The sequence below is a fragment of the Notothenia rossii genome (genome assembly GCF_949606895.1).
Source record: "Notothenia rossii genome assembly, chromosome: 1".
NCBI lineage: Eukaryota > Metazoa > Chordata > Actinopteri > Perciformes > Nototheniidae > Notothenia > Notothenia rossii.
Window position 1 is genome coordinate 18724550 of NC_136912.1, and position 16615 is coordinate 18741164.

Here is a 16615-nt window from a genome sequence, read left to right on the forward strand (position 1 = left end):
GGTCACTGGTGCCCTTATGGGACTTGACAGTGGTTTTAGATGGGCTCACTCGAGCCCCATTTGAACCCCTGGAAGAAGCTGACATGAAGCACCTGTCACTCAAGACAGTGCTGTTACTGACCCTGGCATCCGCCAAGCGAGTCAGTGACATTCATGCGCTATCTGTACATCCTTCATGCACTCAGTTCGCCCGAGGGTTAACGAGAGTGTTGCTGAAGCCCAACCCTGCCTTTATACCTAAGGTGGTTGGTTCATGTACCCCCTTTGACATTGAGGTATTTCCTCCGCCGCTGTGTCCCTCCGGGGAACAGCAGCCGAATTTGCTATGTCCAGTCCGTGCTTTACGCACTTATATGGACAGATCAAAAGAGTTTCGTCATAATGACCAACTCTTTGTGTCCTGGGCTAACCCTCAGAAGGGCAAGCCTGTTACTAAGCAACGGCTCTCTCACTGGATTGTGGAGGCAATTGCTTTGGCTTACACGAGTCAGGGTCTGCAGGCACCTTCGGGTTTGCGTGCTCATTCGACTCGTGGTCTGGCTACATCCTGGGCTTTGTTCAAGGGTGTTTCCATCCAAGACATTTGTGCAGCAGCGAGCTGGTCCTCGCCGCTCACTTTTGTCCGCTTTTACAGATTAGACGTCTTTGCTCCCAGTGTGGCCCATGCAGTGCTGGGCCCCCTGCTGAGTTAGAGCTCTAACTGTTAAGTTCTGGTTGGTCTTGGTGACTTTTGAGATAAGCTCGTCTGGCAATTCGGGAGCTACAATATCCCATAGTGAGACATCGAACGGAGTGTTATGAATGAGAACTATAGGTTACTTACGTAACCCCAGTTCTCAGAGTAACATGAAGTGAGATGTCTCACCAGACGGCCCTCCTTGCTATGGTGAAGCGAGAAGAGGTGCTTATTTTGAATGACGCATGCGGCGTAGCGCAAGCTACTTATAGGGGGTGGATTCCCTGACGCTGACGTCAAGATCACCAGCCAATCAGGATTGGCGTAATGAGATTAATGCTTCTGTTTGCTCCGCGATGAGGCGCATCCCATAGTGAGACATCTCACTTCATGTTACTCTGAGAACTGGGGTTACGTAAGTAACCTATAGTTTTATGACACTTTTTTTTTTTTTTACTTGCAAAATTATCTTTTAAACTGACAAACATATGTGTAATTCGTGGAGAAATTCAAACGGGATCGAAAGATAATCTTTCTCTCTCCATTGACTTCAATACATAATTTTTTTCGAAATAAGGTCCCGTTGAGTTGAGGGACTTCAACACTCTATTGGCTTCAGATTGATGTTACTGTATGGATCATTCTCTTAACATCTTACTTTGTCTGTGATAATGTTGCATCAGAGAAACAGACTCACATTGTTAAATTCAAGTCAAGGCACTGAAGCGTTATGAAAAGAGATGCATTATAAGCCCTTGGACATCTGTACAGTCTTATAATTAAATGAAGAATAATTGCTCTTTCAGACAGGAATGAGGGATGAAATGCATAGAGACCTTTGTGCGCCTCCACTGTAATCACTGTAATCACCACAATCATTTGCTTTTTATAATCGAGGCAAATATATCCACTTTTTCTGGCAGTGCAAGAAGTCTATAAGCCCTTCGGTGTGAAGTGGTTGTCTAAGTGTTAATCACACAGGGGGTCCAATTTTTCACTGAGGCAGTTTGAACCACATTTAATGTTCCTATCATAAAACACCTTGCTAGAATCTCATCTGGGATTCGAGCCAAAATGAAGGATATGTTTGGGCCCAGTAATGCTGCAATAACACATCAACAACTGCAAAGTGCAAGCAAACAGAAGAGGCTTATCCTCTGCGTTAGCAAACATTGGCGTCAAGTTTGAGCACGGCTCTACATTCTCTAAGAAGGTAGGCCAGCTACCCTGTATGCTCTGAGCCAGATTAAGTTCTGATTCTGCAAAAACATGCCTCTGATCTCCTCGGAGCTGGTTCCTCAGTGATAAACTCTCTTAAACATAAATGTGTCCTGCATCAAAGCTGCTGACAACACCACCGGGCTTACAGGAAGCATGGGATGTGTGTGGTGTCCAAACATTGTATTTCACCCATTTGAAGTCCAAACAAAAGATAACAAGGATCCCTGAGATGTTCATTTCTGTAGAGATTAGAGGGAATTATGACTTGGATAAATATGATTATGCAGGACAAAATAATGTTGAGCTGGTCAAGAGCAACAGCCTGAATTTGCTGAATCCATGAATCACATGCAGGGATAGTGACGTTCCGGGCAGGGTTAATAACCACACTGTGGTACCTTTCAAAGGTTTATGATATCAAATGTGTCAAAACAACATTATGTCAACACATATGTGGTGAAGGAGGAGGTCATACATCCTGTCATGTTATGATTTTTCGAGGGTGGAACTAACTAATTGCCAATGCAGCCTCTTGTTAACCTGATGGATTACATTTCATATTTGAGCTTAGTTATTTCCGGGGATAGATATTATTTAACATCTGATATTAATAGTCATTTTGATGGAGGGGTTTTAGCCTAGTGTCCCATATTTTACGTTTTAAATGGGATGGGTTGCATATTTCTGCCAGTTCAAAGCAAGCAGTGATGCTAATGCAGTAATATTATTTTAATGGTAAATATTAGAACATAATACAACAGTGTGATGTGTTTTGGTCTAACTATGTTCACTTTACACAATTTGAAGACCCTGTCCTGTTACAGACAATTATGTGAAGTCTTTCTGTTGAAAGTGGTTCTCCAATTTAGTATCGACAGGAGTTATGTTCATGTTGGTTGTGTCCTTGATGCAAGGAGGGCAGAAAGTAAGGATGCAGAAGGTGTGTTGATGGATGTGTATGTAAGGTCTTTCCCAAACCTAAATCATATATTTTATTTGTTTTACATTAAGAATAGTGTTATTGCTTTCCAAAATGGCAATATTTCTATAAACATAAATAAATACTTAGCTTAGTTATACGAGTATAATGCTAAATTGGTTATCAGCTATGTTGATATGGCAATAAAGTATTGAATCTAACTTGACTCAAAACTGTCAAAAACCAGAAACAGTTTAGTTTCTTCCTTTTCAAAATATGGCACCCACATTACCCACAATTCCACTCAATAGCCTTTGGATTAGTCAGAGATTATTAATGTAGCCCTAAACCCACAAGCAGGTACACACACCTACCTTTTAATAATTTCACCAACCAGATTATTTAATTTAAAAATAGTTCTTAAAGATGTTGTCCTTAACTTAGATCAACCCCCTCTGCAGCCCAAAAAGCCTTTAGGAAACTTTTCACAAACAGCTTTGTTGTGTAAAATTGTCAGTGTCATAATGATGGTTTTCTCTCCAGTCTTAACTCCCTCAACGTCCTCTTCCTGCCAGCTGCAGCAGGCAGCTGCTCTACAATCAAGATGATTCAATTCCATTTTTTGGAGCCTCTAAAAGGCTGTAGATCACAGTGAGATTGATGTATCATAGGGCCACAGATGGCAAAGCACAATTCTCCTTAATGTCTCAATGTTCACATGTAGCTGCAGCTTTCACTAACCACATAAGGGTAATTCTAGTTCAGTGCAGTGCAGCTTTATGTAAATCAATATAATGACTAGCCATTTCCAGCAGTGTTATTGAAGCCTTTCAGACATGTTAAAAGGACTGACCTTTAAAAGAATCTGATCCTAAATAGTGAACCAATTATCTGCATTCATGGTTTAAAAATGCCAAGAAATGTTTAATTGATCTGATGGGCTTTGTGGATTTTCCCGCTGGTACGTGTTATAATGTTGATGAATTGCTCGTTAAAGTGGAGTGTCAAAAGCAGAGAACTATAGAGCTGACCAACAATCACCAATTAACCTTTTCTGCCTACTCTACATTTCTTTTTGGTCCGTCAGTTGCCAGCACTAGCTGTTTTTTTCATTGAAAGGTCATTTGTGAGAGCATAATGAATCATTCATGATATGGGCTCGTCTTTTTTTCCATTTGGAAGGAAATTAAATAATATTATATCAAAATAAATAGCCTCTCCTCAGTTATACAATTCGATCACCATTTTATTATTCATACCTTATGTGCAAGAATCAAACAAACTTCAGCTGATGACATTAGCCTGGACCAGATCTATCCATTATATTATATTTACATCATATATTTTGTTTGAAATTCTCTTTCTGTTTAATAAATTCTTCTAATTTAATACAAGGATTGTCCTCTATTAAAGACATTGCTCCTAACACTAGGATGGGTCAAATGCAGAGAAAACCATTTTGTTACATAGTAAGTAGGCCTACTGTGTAATGACAATAACAGTAAAAAAAAATATTCTTAATAACACTGAAACGGTTAGTTAATATAATCGACATTTCTGTAAAACATTGTTGCTTGACAAAGATTTTCACAAAAATGTTTTGTTAGAGGTTCCATGAAGTGAGTCATCAATTATAAAAAAAAGAAAGCATAAAAACATAAATCACTACCTCATACCCTTTTGATTTTAAACTAGCGTTTGGCATGAAAGACAGCAAAGATGCCAGGGTTTGTGCCAGATAAAACGCTGACGGACGCCAAACATCTTTCTTACTCTTCCTAATAAATTAGTAGAGGTGTTGGATTATACAACAATGCATCCTCTGTATCAGACTTCTTATCTTCACAGGATCCTAAAATCGTGTACAATACTTGTACTCTTTGTTAAAATACTTCCCTCAAACCCAGCTCATCCTGTTTCTGTGTACTCTCATGTTGTATCCTGCAACAATCCTCCCAGTGGACCTCAACTCAGTGATTGCAGACTTTATTGGTGGACATTTGTTCGGGTGGTGTGGTTATGAGCACAGCAAAGCTTCCAGATCAGCTCATAAATGTGATGAATGATTGTGTGTGTGAAGAACATGTCCTTCATGTTTTAGGGCTCCAACAGAGGGCACAGGCAGAGAGGGAGTTATATCATGGTGTGCAAGCTTATTAGTGTAAAGCAGTCTGGAGTTAAGTCTCCGAGGTAAACTAGAATTACAGTCATCTCAATCCATCTGTGAGTTATCATAAAGTTAGGGGATAATATTCTCTACTTTGAGAAACTGATCTTAGGTTTAAGTGTTAGTTTTAAATGATTGTTAGCATATGTGTGTCTGCGTATGTCGGTGTAAGGATGTGTCTGTCACCGTGACAGTCCCAGGTGTTTTTCCTCCTGCAGCTTAAAAGTTTTCAGAATGCAGCATCTTCAAATGTTTGCTAATGATCTCACATATGTTGGTTGAAATGAATACGTACATGAGAATGTACACAGATTGTGCTGGATTGTCAAGTAAAGAACTAAAATGCCTTTTCTTCATTGCTGTGGGAAGTGCAAGATGGGCAAAGTTTGTACTATAGTGGGACAATTATTGAACCAAGTTAATGCTTTACCAAAGCATTACCTTGGTTCAATAATTGACTGGAAACAAGTTCAAACTGTTACCAAAGCTTTGGTAACAGTTTGAACTTGTTTCCAGTCAATTGATATTCTTCTTTAACATTTTGCGTATATTATGGAACTGTGTGTTAGTGTCATTACAAATCAGGTAGCTTGACAAACTATCTATGGAACTACATATAACTTTTTGAAAAAAACCTAAATCGTTGTAAATTGTTTGAGGCAGATAAACAAATCTTTGAAGACTGTCACAAACGAGCTGAGGACCGAAATGCAACACACGGGAAACCAGGGATAGTCTGTAACCAGCTTTATTAAAGGCAATAGGCTGGTAGGAGACAAAACGGCAGATAGTAGGCAAAGGGCTGGTCGGGGACAGGCAAGGGTTGCAGGAGAAAGCAAGACGGGAGTCGTAGGTACAGACCGGGTCAGGGAGCAGGCGAGGCAGGCAGGTCAGGGACAGGCAGGGTCGAAACCGGGAGAGCAATCTGGAGGGTAATGCAGGAAAGACTGGCATGCTGCAAAGTACGATCTGGCACTGAGGTGAAAGTGAAGTGGGCCCAGAGGCGTCAATTGGGTATGGCAAGGTATGGCAGCTGCCACACCTTGGCTCCAGGGGAAAATGTAAATGTTCGTTTTAAAAAAATAAATTTATGGAATTACTCTGTGTCAATTTGTATTGATTATTCTATTATTTAATACATATAAATTAAATACAAATGAAAATCAGAACAACACAATCGATTTCTCTAGTCTAGATATTATCTTTCCCAATACTTATCGTAACGTATCCCCCCTCCCTATCTTGAAATGTGGTATCTCCTGACGAGAAGCCGCCGGAGGTCAGAGCGGGTCATGTTATCGCGGTTTTTTTTATTTTTCGGCTAAGCTAATTAACTAAAATGAAAAGAAAGCAAAGAACTTTAGAATCTTTTTTTATAAAAAAAAAGGCAGGTGAAGGTGATGGCTCCAATGTTGCCCCAGCAGCAGAGGGAGAAGGACCAGGTAGTGAAGGTGGGATTCAAGCTGTTAACGAGGCTGTTAGCCACTCCAGCACCTGCGCCGGGGATGCAGATGCTAACAGGGAGACGGAGACTACATGCATGGAGGCTGAGAACTCGTCCACACCGACTTCTCGAATTGAATCCGAGTCTGAGTCCCCACCAATTTCTCAGATTGAAAGAGCTGGATCAGACGTGGACAGCGATAAGGAAGGTCAAGGCCCGGGTGCAGCAGCAGTAGCAGCCTCTGGGTCAACTGGAGCAGAGAAGAAGGATATTAGTGGATGTAAAACAGACGGACTCAGGCGTCCTCGTTTGACCCACTTGCCAACTAGAAATGGAAGACGCTTTAATGTCAGTGTGTATCAGGAATATGACTGGGTTGAATATTCTGCGCAAGAAGATGCAGTTTATTGCTTTGCATGCCGTCATTTTGGAGGAGCCTCAACTTTAACAGGTGACAGGCATGGACTGCGTGTGTTCATAGACACTGGATACACATGTTGGAAGAACATGAAAAAAAATCTCCGGGATCATCAAGGGAGCAGTAGACACAATTGTGCTGCATTAGCGTGGTCTAACTTTAAGGCTGTGATCAGCGGACATAAGCAATCCATCGCAAGTCGGATTGACGCAAACAGGACAGATGAGGTGCAGGAGAACCGGGCTCACGTCAAATCCTTGTTCAAAATCACGTCATTTCTGGGAAGACAGGCCCTCCCTCTCCGTGGCCACAACGAGAGAGATGAGGATGAAAATAAAGGAAATTTCCTTGAACTTTTGGACGTTATTGCAACAGATGACAGGAACGTGAAAAGCAAACAGGAACGCAGGTATGCGCACAATTCTTCCCCAGAAGCCCAGAATGATATGGTGAGAGTTATTGGGGAAAATATCAGAAGTATAATCATAAATGAAGTAGGAGAAGCACGGTACTTTTCAAAAATTTGGATTCATTCCATTTCTTGGGATGTGAGTGAGGCTGCATTTGAAAAAGTTCAAATTTTCCTAACCACACAGAAAAGCTACATAGCAGACTTGTCACTTTTGTTATGATTATTTGCTGGGCATGTATATTGATTGATACTGTAGTTAAGTCATGTGACTAGTAACCTTGCCATACCTTAGCTTTGGCTGAATTGACGCCACTGAGTGGGCCTAAATACTAATGGAGCTGATGGGTGTAACAGAGTGAGAGAGAGAGACAGGGTGTGACTACCAGGTGACTAAGGAAGGTTAATGCAGAAAACAGTTGAGTGAGAAAGCAGAATGTGACAAAGACAGATGAAATGTGGATGACTTTGCTTTATAAACACTGTAGCCGAACAAAATGACTTGCTTTGGGGCATGTTAAATTCATTATCCTTGCCTTTGATAATAAGTCAGATGCACTTTGTTTCTCCGCACATTTTCTTTAATGTGATGTCTCCTTTGCTATCAAATCGATAGCATACATGCGTAGACTATAAATGATAAATGAATTGCATTTATATAGCTCTTTTTTGCTCTACTTGACCACTCAAAATGATCTCTGAAACAAGCCAGCCTTCACCCATTCACACACATACAGATCTCATACAATGGTGGCAGAGCTTGCAATACAAGGTGCCTTAAACATTCACAAGCACACTTCAACCTGAAGATGGTGGCTACTAAGGCTGAGTTAGTGTTTAGTGTGGATAGGATGCTTTTTCCTTGCTCCTACTTAAAATATGCATCATTTTAGCTTTCAGTATTCTACATTTTCATCTTGCTTCAATGTTTACCATATATTGTTACCTTAAAAAAGATGGGAAACAGGAAACCAGATGAAGCTCTCTTTTCTTCAGAGACACATTACGAATAAAATAAATTAAAATAGATCTATGACTTTAGGAGCATACAGAATATCTCACTCTGATAGATATGTCCCTAGTGCAGGTAAACATAGTAAAAACAACCTCTGAGTATTTGATCCCACCCTAAATATAGAAAATTATTAACTTTTTCACAAAGCGAAACTCATCTTAAAGGAAAGTCCCAAATGCCAAACCTTCTGTTATAACGCTAACGTTGGTTTGCTATTGTTCAAAGCAGACAAATCATGTTTTCATGACATGTATGAACTCAGTGAGACGGAAATGAGAGAGGAATGAGAGGGCTGTGTGTTTCCACTCCCTTCTAACTTTTGTTCCTCAAAAATACACTACAGCTAAAACGTATTACTGTCCGCCGGCAGAGATCCACTGTGACTATTTTGTAAAATTGGCTCAATTTTATTTGAGTGGCTGCAATTCACTTGCTACCTTGCAGCCACTCCAACAAAGAATCTCCATTGAATTGCTTTTCTTCTTCAATTTTAAACAAATTATTTACAAATTATTTCTTCTTGCCTTTTGTCCACTTTGTGCCTTACGTCTCACAAAAGAGGACAGGGGGGCATTAATTGCATCCTGCCATGGCATGTTCTGGATGTCACCAGTCACCACTAATGGCTGTAATAAGTACTCTAACCATGCCGCTGACGGCTGAAATCAGCATTCAAAATATGCTGAAAAGAGAGAGCACGTAGAGAGCCTGAAAGGGTAAGAGTATAATCTGGATTAATGCTTATTGAGGATGTGTTTAATTAACCTGCATTAACAAGATTTACTCTATCTACAACCATTAGAACTGTTCTCCGAGGTGTGAGTGGAAGACAAATGAACACACTGAAATTGGTGAACGAAGAGAACAGTTCAAGTCAGTTAAAGATGTGGTAGAAAATTGGAGAAAACAAAAGGCTAATAACCTGAGCCAGAAAATACTGTGTTGAACTGAGAACAAAGATGGTTTTCAAAGTGCTATCACTTATGTGCTTATGATTCATAGTCCTGTCTTCTGGTCCAGATCCCCCGTGAATACTGCACTATATATACACTACGCCAATTATGCAAGACGTTATTGCTTAATAAAGTGCTCATAAATCATAGTTTGAGGTATAAGCAAACAACGTAGTTTTAGATTTGCTAGTTTTTGGCAAAATGACAAAAAGCTACATTTGGTGAAATACTAAAAAGGTAAAATAAGTTAACTACATCAGGAGTAGTAACTTAAAACATGTTAGTGTCTTGTCAAAATGTCAGGTCAAGTTGGGTTTTATATCCAGTATCATAGTTATACAATAGCAAAGGTTCCCAACCCAGCTCAAACAACCAAATCCCTGTTCAAACATATGACATTAAGAAACAGTTTGCAAATCCTTTTGTTTTTCTCAGGACATGGCTTATAATTGTAACTGCTTATGACTTTTTCTGTTGTCTGTGATTAAACAGCGAAAACAGAAAACAACTAAACGTGCATACTGTTTGAAGGAGTTCCGATTAGCAAGTTAGTATTGTGCCAGTATTTTACCTTTATGATGGTAGTGGCAATGATTAACCCAAAGCCAATATAGACTTTGATACGGGTACAACAATACAAATGATGTTCCTTGTTTCTATCAGTTGATCAAATCTAGTTACCTCACAAGGTAATTAATAATTATATTTCAGCTACAGCTGATATACTACCTGCATTCCCAGTTATGTTTTGAGGGAAACATATTTTCACTTGTAAACACACGGTTAAGAACCTAAAAGGAAACAAAGCAAAATAAAAACCCCGCAAAACAAAAACCCCACAAAAATAGTTAGGATTAGGATAAATGTAATGGTTCAGCTTGAATAAATAACATTTGTACAGTTATTTTAGGTACAGACATAAATGTATCAAGTCAACATTGGCTCTAGGTCTGACCCGAGACAGGAACAGCAGCTTCCTTTTGGAAGATCCTGTGTTAGATTTCCCCCCCTGACCCATTTGACATTCATACTTCGACTTCCCACATGAGCAGACTGCGACAGACTTTGATTATAAAGGTGTTTGTTATTCGCCAAAAACAAACGTTATCTTGGAGAAGATATGTTTCCATCTGAACATAATTAACAAACAAATGTAGTTACATTATACAGGAATTTATGTATAGCCTTTTTTTAATGTCCATGACTTCTTTGTACTGACTTTAAACAACATTTATTTTTGTTTCAACAAAATGAAGCATTGAGACTCCAGTTCAGTTACCACTAATGTTGCAGGTTGCTTTTCGAATGGAAACTTTTAGAGTTAAGTGTCTGCACAGTTTAGATTCATTACATCTCGGTGAGGCTGAGAGTTAGAGTGGATTTGGATGGGGGTTTACCAGCAAGCCCTAAAAAAAGAATTATATCCACTGGAATTATGAGTGCTACTTAGTAGCATGTTGAAGACTCTGATGCAATGGAGGATCACCAGCTTATGAAGTGCACAAGTTTACATTTATGTCGTTTAAAGACTTCACAACTTTGGTGCTTTTTAATTTATGTTATTTTATATTGATGGTTATAAGAATATTGACCAGTGTTTACAATCACTGAAACACCCTCTTCTTAAGTCACAAGTGATTCATCTATCAGAAGTGAAATCCAGGAAAGGTCACATAAATCCTCTTTAGCTTTGCGGGACAATCTTTCAGTCCATACAACACATTTTTTTTTTGTAATCCTTTAACTTCACGAATCACCAGACTCGAACATGTGAAGTTTTCCACTTCTAGCCACGTTAAAATTATCAGATAAATCACCATAGCAACAGGTCCAAAGTATGATTGAAACACAACTGGCCAATCTTGAGCTTGCAATTACCATCAAACTTTATTTACCAATTACCGGACATCTTCAGCAGTTTAGACCTACTGCTAATCATGTTAAAGCACCAGATAGAACTCAGCGTTATGGATAACCGGGTCCCTACAGCAATTAAGTACAGGATAAAACTTGACATCCCGTGTTACTAAGCCGCAATGCAGCCATCAGGGAAGTCCTGATACTTTAGCACCATGGGTTTCTCTCTAATGTGCATCACTGAATTGAAGTATGACATGTATATCAACCAGTGTGCACACATAGCAAAAGACAGATTGCAGACAGGTCAGTGATGGAATCAAAGCTAATAATAATATCCTGGGGATGACAATTCAGATACGACCTACAGTAAGACAAACCAGTAACTATATGCAAACCAATTACCTCACCGGTTTGGAATAGGCGCAGGGTTTTCAGAATGACAAATGTTATTAGGATGATATTGTGTACATGTAGAACATACAGGCGTGAAAGCGTTGACACTATCCTGAATCAATGCTGAGTGGCTGATGATGGCTGTTAATACAATAGACCTGATCAAACTACAAGGGCAGGATCAACAGCTCCAGGAAATGTAATGGGGAAGTTGTGTTGTATTAAGAAAATAATTGAATGATTGCATAATACATGAAGGCTGTTCAGAGAATGATGAATACACAGGGTCGGCTGATGTTTTGAAGAAGAAGAAGAAAAAACACATGGTGTCAAGTGTTACAAGGGCTAGATTGTTGATTCATGATTAACTTTATGACAAAATCAGCATTGACAATTGTTGGTTGTAATGATCTCATAAAAACACACAGACCTGCAGCAAGGGTAAAGGTCAATACCGATGCTCTTATTGTTGCTGTGAAAATAATGACTGCAGTCTTGAAGAGTTAAGCAGTGCAACATTATTTTAGTGCTGAAAGATTGGGAAACATATCTGACTGTCTCCTTTTATGTATAAAGTATATTGTATGTTGCACTTTGCCGGGCATGGGACTTCAGATAATAACTGCCAATAACTACGCTGTATCTATTGTGAATCTTGTAGAGCAGTCCAACTCCCAATGGATAGTTGTTGAAGTTCTGAAATCCATAAAGCAACCAGATATATTGTACATTTTATTCCAAATCTTCTTCTTCTATTTCAAAACCCTGCCGCCTTTTTTTCTCTCAGTGCAAGACTGTCGCCAGTAACGGTCAGAGATTTCGTTTTTTGCAGGGGTCATCTGTATAGTGCCCTCATTGAATCAGAAGGTAATGCTCCATTAATGCATGCAGTGCTGATGTTTAACACCGATGCCAAGATGCTGCTCCCATATGGAGAGAGAAATAAGAGAATTGAACATGGTAACTTCAGCTGATTAATCACATCCAGTGCCTTCTAATTGGGATGTAAGCTATGCACATAATTTAACCTGACAAAATGTAAATGAGTCTGGAACCTCTCTGATTATTGATTGCCAGGGGACGTTATGAACGGTCCCAAGACCCCATTGGATAGACCTACAGCCAATTACAACATGAGCTGAGTGAGCAGTTCTACAGGTTGCACAAATGTGCTGTAATGGTAATGTAATATGTTCGTGAACGAGATAGAAGTTTAATCATTTACCATCCGGTTCATTCAATACTGATGTAAAAGGTCTTTAACAATAGGTTGTACATCAGCTGCAGCCATCTTGGTTGTTTCAAAAATAGCTCAACAATGCTTCTGTTTACAGTCATAGTCTCAGACTTTTTTATAATAAATAAACAATTTTGATTGGCCTGCCAGATTTCAAGTTGCTGAAAATGTGTTTCAGGCAGACAGGGAACAGACGCATCCGCCAGGCCAAAGAAAACATGAGCTCACAGATAAGTCTGGTTCCCAGGCAAGATATCTGCATCTCGGTGCATTCAAATTTGCATGTGTTGTATACTCAGCAGTTTTGTTTTCCATAACCCTCACTAGGGTCTCTACGAACAGCAGTATCTTCCTTCACATCCAATTATTGCTACTGTTGTGCCTAAAGATAACCACAGTGGAAAGTAGATGGGACCAATTTATCCCTCATAGTTTTGATTGGATCAAAATGTTATATACCAAAAACAATGTTTCCAAAACATTGATTCTCTTTTTAGCTGTTAAAAACTTCTGCAATCCCGCTTGTTGTAAGTCTCTAAGATCTCTTTGTCAGGCTCTGCTCTGCTTCCCGTCTCCCAGTAATCAATTAGTTAAATTACTAGCAGTTACTTAATATCTGTCACACACTGGACACCGCTGTCTAAAATTAGCACTTTTACTGTAGTTGTCCGAAAAGGGCTACGGAAAATCAACGCTTATTATGACTAGAGCATTTGTTGTAAATACATTTGAGACGCTTGCAAAGGATTTTTTATTGCATTTCCAAAGTTGTGACTCAATATCCTTTTCCAAAAAAAAACTTGTATCTTGTATTCCCCTCAGTTTCCCCACTGGTAAAGCAGTGTAAAAACAGAAACTCTAGCATCCTTGTGAAGTCTAGCTGAAATACAGATACTCTAAAGTAGAAAGTATAGCAGAGGACATTGTCAAAGTTGATTTTGTGCCTTGCAATGAAGGAATATGACAATCAAGAGTAAATTGTTCCCCTGAACTTCCCCACTCTATCTATCAAGACCTGTGCAGTTGTGTAGAAGTCCAAGGCTTAAGGCAAGGGCCGGCGCATATCGCTCAAAGGAATCCCTGGCCATATGAATCTTTGACCCTCGGAGATAGAGAGACAGAACGTGTCTGCTCCCTTAGGATGGGTCTGAGAGACAGGGGTAGGAAGAGAGAAGTAAGAAACAGAGGAAGAGAGGCACAACGTGTCTACGTAAATGCACTCTCCTAAAATAGTTTGAGGGAAAGGGGTGAAGAAATACAAAGTGAGATTAACTAGTCTAGATTAACCTGGACCCTATTTTCACATGTTGTGTCTCTAAGTAACTAATGGTAACCTCATCTTTTTCTAAATCGGTCCAGTATTGGGCAAGAAAGCTGATGGCAGCTGCAATATGGGTGACAACATTATAAAAAGTACCCCACAGAGAAGTGTGTCTTGTTCGGAAACCCTGCTTCGCATCCACGTGATCTTTTCCTGGAATTTGCAAGTGATAATAATTTAAGAAATGGGGTTGCATAATCCTTTGATGAACACATATAAGTAGTGATATGTTATAGATGTCAAAGTTGAATTAATCAAGACCTTTCTCCAAAATACAGCCTTGTAGCTTGGTAATATCCTCAGAATTTTCCAAAACTAAACTCTGGTGTGGTTCACCAACAGAAACTGATTCCTATAATTGTGGCCCAACAGCGAAACGTTGTCTATAGAGTCAATTAAGAGGAAACATAAACAGTAAAACAAATTAGGGCAAATAACTAAATACAACTGCTACACTGCTTGATTTTTGATGTGTTTATAATAAGCTTAGGTTTACAGAAGAGTGTGTTACTGACATTTATCTCACGCTTCCATGCTTACATGACGACTTCCGATAAAATGACTAATGCATTTACAAAAGGACACAACATGGTCCTTTTATGAGTGAGGGGGATTATTATCAGGGCCTTTTGCCCTTGGCTATTTGCAAGGGGACTTGTCAGTATCAAAGAGTCATGGTGACATCATGGGAACATCTTCATGAGAGTTGAATTCAGTAAAACGAGTTGCTGCAACACATCAAAGAGGATCTTACAAGTCTCTGCTTGTTGCAGCTTTATTTGATTTATGAATATGCCTTCACTTTGTGTTTCTTTCACTTTCTCTGACACACACACTCTCCAGCACACTCCCTCCGAAGAGATAACCCTTCCTGGTCGTTTCTCTTTATAATACTGTAATCATTAACATTCTGCACTTAGGAACAAGTCTCAAGGACGATACTCATGCTAGTAAGGAATCACAGACTACTTGGGAAAAGCTGAGGAGAAGCACAAATCATCCTGAGGTCAGTTCCAGACTTTCATATGTTTTCAAAATACCAGTCTACTAAGATGAAGTTTCAACTTGCCTGCAGAAAAACGTGCAGTGTGTAAACTTTTTTGTATGTGATTGCTCTCTTTGTTACAGTAGAATGCAAAGGAGACAATGGAGTACACCGCATTGCTTAAACTTCTCTGGCTTTTAAATGCATTTACTCTAACAACACAAGGTATGTAAAGTTATTTTTTAAGTTTAAAGTCATTTGTTCAGAACCAATACTCATCGTAGATCAAAAATGATTATGGTTATACAGAAGGAAAACTATCTCTGGCTCTTCTCTCTAAAAGTTTAGAAAACAAGCAGAGTTTATAGTTCCCAAAAGTAGCTGGAATTGTGCTGATGACAATGCTGAACAAACATGAATCTTTTGTTCTTCTGTATTTCCGTATAATATTTGTATCTTTGTCTCCAGAGTTGGTGAAACTTAATGTGAGTCCCAAGATTACTGCGAAGTGCGGCAAACAGGTTACCCTAAATTGCGACGTGTCCTCATCTCCAAATGGACTATCAATCAAACACATGGCGTGGATCCAAAACCAAACTTCTCTCTGTTCAGTGGACGAGGAAGGAAAAATCAAACCCCACAGCCGAAGTGACTTCCATTGTGAGTACAAACATGGACAACTGTCCCTCATCTTTAAAAGAGTGATGCCACTGGAGAGCGGAAACTCAAATCCTTACACCTGCAAACTACAATCCAACCGTGGAGCTTCCAATGCAAAATTAATCGTGGAGGTACAAGGTCAGTGTCCACAGTGTGTTTACATTCAGTGTGACTCACCCACTTGGGTTGTGTGTATCCTTGTGGACTAACACACGTGTTAAATGCATGTCCTGCTTCTTTATAAAAACATTTTTAAAAGCGTATTTGTTATATATTTAAAATTCTGTATTGTTAAAATTCGTTTTTACTAAATAATAGTCTTCTTCCTAACAGCCTCTGTTGGCTTATTGTTGCTTGCTTTGGAAAGGGGAGACCTGCTCATAAATAACAGCTCAATAGAGATAACAGTTATAGTAATAGTATACATTTGAGTTATTTGAGTATATATTTTTTCTGCAATCTTTTCTTCTACTCTCCAATACATTTATTTGAAAGCTTCAGTAACTAATATCATGTGTTTGTCTAGATCAAATGTGTTTTCTAGCAAGGTGACTTGATAAATAAATATATGCAGAGGAGAATATAGTTTTAGCATATACAGTATATACATTTTTAAATGTAGCATGTGGCTGGCATTCTGGTTGCAAATGGGGCAAATCAAAGTAAGCAAGATTAGAAAAAAAAATACATTTAAATGTACAAGACAATGATGTTTAAGAAGGATTACATATTAGGATGAAGTTAAATGTTATCTTTGAATATCGTTTATGTTTGGATTTTGACATTTATGGTGGTTTGCTTTTGAGGACTGTGGAGCAGGGTAGCCAATTGCCCTTTATGGATCAGCTGCTTAATTACTGGACTGTAGGGCTAATTTTACTCATTGAATTTACTCACATTTTGAGTAAATTCAATTTCCAACACTGCTCCCTTGTGA

At 39.1% G+C, this 16615-nt stretch overlaps 1 long non-coding RNA gene across 1 annotated transcript in view; it reads left to right on the forward strand.

Annotated features, from left to right (window-relative positions):
• The window catches only part of LOC307042345, a 40675-nt gene that overhangs the window by 21645 nt on the left and 2415 nt on the right, over positions 1-16615 (forward strand). The window contains exons 2-4 of the long non-coding RNA XR_013809086.1: positions 14954-15039; positions 15162-15243; positions 15487-15816. This is a non-coding gene — a long non-coding RNA (uncharacterized lncRNA). The remainder of the gene's footprint in view (positions 1-14953; positions 15040-15161; positions 15244-15486; positions 15817-16615) is intronic.